Source organism: Zonotrichia leucophrys, unplaced genomic scaffold, assembly GCF_028769735.1.
Source record: "Zonotrichia leucophrys gambelii isolate GWCS_2022_RI unplaced genomic scaffold, RI_Zleu_2.0 Scaffold_296_65537, whole genome shotgun sequence".
NCBI classification, from domain to species: Eukaryota; Metazoa; Chordata; class Aves; order Passeriformes; family Passerellidae; genus Zonotrichia; species Zonotrichia leucophrys.
This window is the reverse complement of record NW_026992501.1, coordinates 36,793-40,358: the sequence shown is the minus strand read 5'-3', so window position 1 is coordinate 40,358 and position 3,566 is coordinate 36,793.

The following is a 3,566-nucleotide window of genomic DNA, read 5'->3' as shown; positions in this document are numbered from 1 at the left end:
GGTTCCTATGGGAAACATCCCGCTTCCCATGGCAGACATCCCGCTCCAGTCAGGCCAGCACCCTGGGTAGAATTTGAAGGGTCTCAGTCTCAGTCCTTGGGGAGCGCTTCAATCTCCGTCCTTGACTGTGGTCGTGAGGCAGATGAGGGATCTTTGGACTGTGTCCTACAGAATGACATCCCAAAGCATAAAAAATTTATGCATTTTCCCATAAAATTAAATGTAATGAATTAATAAATGATAACTATTTTTTCTTGTTTATAATAGTATTATTCTATATTTGTATTACCAAATTTTAATTTTTATATTAAAAAATCCATACTTTTTTAGCAAGCAAAAAATTTATTGGTCATTGGTTCTAAGTAACACAATTCCCTTCATCAATTCATTAACCAGTGTGCTATTGATTTCTCTATCTTTATGGTAATTAGTCCTATTTTCAATCCTTTTGTCATCTTTTTTTCATTTTCACAGAAAGGGTAAAAGGGGCCACTTCGGGGTCCATGGAGAACTTTCTGGGGCATGTTTGTGGCAGTTTTGTGTCTGGGGAGGGAATTCAGAGAGAACTTAGGGTCTGGAGGACACTTAGGGGAGCCAGGCGGGCACTTCAAGGGGCACTCAGGGATTCTGAGGGATAGTTCGGGGTCCGGGGCAGCACTTGGGGGGCTCTGATGGGGCTTTCAGCGGCGTGGAGATTGATGGGAGTTGTAGGCGCAGCTCTAATGAAGTTTAAGGGGGCCGCGGAGCATCATGGGAGTGTGAGGCGCAGCTGAAATGGCTCAGTGGAAGCACAGGGCATGACGGGAGATGAAGTCCCGGCTGGAAAAGCACTGGACATGCGCCGCGGAGCATGATGGGAGCCGTAGTCCCGGAAGTGGCTCCAGCGCTTTGTTTGGGGGTCCGGGAAGGGTCCTGGCGGACACTTCTGCGTCCGAGCCGTGACTTGAGATCCTCGGGTAAACATAAACTGTTCGGGAGCACTTGCGGGGAGCTCCGGGAGCTCTAACCGGGCTCTTTAGGGCGGGGGGCTCGACAGGAATTTTATACGCGGGATTGTTCTGAGGGGCTCTGGGGCCGCGGTGGAGGAGAGGAGATGAATTCCCAGAAGTGGCTGTACAGGGCATCTGTGGGGTCAGGAGCACTCAGGGTATCCGGACACGCTTTTGGGGGCTCCCGAATGGGCGCTGAGGGGGCATTGAGGGATCCTGGAAGGTCTGGCGGACACTTAATGAATGAACAAAGCAGTCGCGGGTCGGGGGGTTCTGTGGAGCGCAGGGCATGACGGGCGTTGTAGTCCCGGCTCCAAAGGGGCTCAATGGGGCCGCGGGGCATGACGGGAGTTGCAGGCAAAAAAAAAAAAAAAAAAAAAAAAAAAAGTAGGGCCAATATCAGACACCGCTTCCGAGATCCTAAACCAGGCGCTGATTGGCTTTGGGCGGTGATGGGCGGGAGTCTCGGCAAATGGGATGCGGTGGAGACGGGAACATTCAACTTCTCCAGTCGCTCCCAGTAGAGCCCAGTTCTTCCCCAGTACAGACCAACACAACCCCACTACAGCCCAGTTCATCCCAAGTAGAACCCAGTACAACCCCTGTGCCCCTCCTGTCCCTCCCAGTACAGCCCAGTCCCTCCCAGTTCCCCCCCAATATCATCCACAGGATACCCCAGTGTCCCCAGTCTTCCCCGCAATGGCCCCATTGTCCCCAGTATGTCCCAGTGTCACCCACAGCATTCCCAGTGTTCCCAGTATGTCCCAGTCCTCCCCAGTGCTTCCAAGGACAGTTTCATTTCTCACGGTGGCCGTGGCAGCCAAACCCAGCAGTGGGGTCAGTGCAGTGCCCATGGCCACAGCCCCTTGCAGTGCCCAGTGCAGCTTGGGCTGATGATCCACCCTCACAGCTGGCCCAGGGCAGCTCTGCAGTGCCTTTGGTGGCACCTGGGGCAGGCACACACCTGAACAGTGTGTCTGTTTGAGTGGGGAAACTCAGGAGTTTGAGATTGCAGCAAAAAGTACAAACTGGGAAAACCCCTCTTAGGCTGGGTGCAGCCAGCTCTGCAAGCACAGCAGGGCCCAGGGCAGTGAGGACAGACAGGATGGGGCTGGGCAATGTGGAGCAAGGTTGTGCACACTGGGTCAGAGCTCCAGGCACAGCTTCTGTGAGCAGGCCAGAGCTGCTGAGGAGAGACCCTGGGTCAATATCAATCACAGAATGCTGCAATCACCTCTGCTCTAAAGAGAAATTTAACAAAAGACACCCTTTAAAAAAGGAATGTATATTTTATTACTGCTCTTTGAAAACTTTCTCCATAACTGGACTAGGAAAACTTTAATGACCCTCTCAGGGCTTTGCTGTTGTTTACATCAGACACAGTCTTTGAGAGTCAATAACACAAAGTTAAATTTAAACTCCAAATTTTCTTGAAGTTTTAATGCCTCCCCCTGAGGAACACCACTGGGAAAGAGTCCCCAGGTTCCAGTTAGAGCAGAACACTGGAGGCAGTGATTACAGCTGGAGACAAACAAGGCAAAGGTGTCTCTGGTGCTGAGCAAACCTGGATGTGTTTGAGGAATGCCAAGGGCCAAGGCCTGAGCCCCAGCCCCTGGCCAGGCAGATCCTGTCCCTCCCTCCTTGCTCAGGGCTCTTCCCGGGATGGGCACTGGCATGTGGGGATGTGCAGTGCCAAGGGCAGGAGCATGGGGCGGCCCCTGCCAGGCTGCTGAGCAGGGACAAGGAGGCAATGAGGCCCCAGGCCTGCAAGGGTCACTTGTCCCCTGCCTCAGGCCCAGGGCCAGCAGCCATGGCCAAAGTGCTGCCCAAGTTGGCTCTGGCAGGGCTGTCTTGCAGCTGCTGCCCATCCCTGTGCCCTGAGCAGCCCAGGCTGTCCCACGGTGTCCCTGCCCTGCGCCTCTGTCCCTGCAGGCTGTCGGCATCCCCCGGCTGCCCCACCTGGCTGGGCCCTTCCTTTGCTGACAGCTCTGCCTCCTGCCTGCCTCTGCCTGCCCACACAAAGCCTTGGGCTGATACCAAAAGGGTTAATTAATTCAGTTTTTACTGTGCCTGTGAACTTTCAGCACAGGAACAAGGCATGCAGGGGCTGCTTTCCCAGCAGGAATGGTTGGAGGGAAGATGAAGACATCTGGCTGAAGGGTGCAGGGTTAGAGAAAACAAGGACTGAATCTGGGAACTTGGGGTGTGATTTATGGAAATGGGTAAATTGTAATTCACATTTAGTGACTGTATATAAACAACACACTGGTAGGATTACATTTCCATGTGATGTTGGGAGTTATCCCTCACTACAGCTCAGGCCTGAGTAAATTATACCCTCTGAAATAGCAAATGAGAGCAGCTCTGTGCTGAGTGGAGTGGAAACTGAGGACCGCAGAGGAGACCTGGGAGGGATTGAAGGGAGGTTTCAGAGATGGTGGATCATTTTGGCATAATAGAGAACAGCCAGAGAAAGAAAGAATTAATGCAGAGAGCAGATAGGGAAAACAGACAGGACCCAAACAGAAAGGAATTTCCCTGCCAGGGCAGGGCTGTGGTGCAGCATGTCCCCCAGAA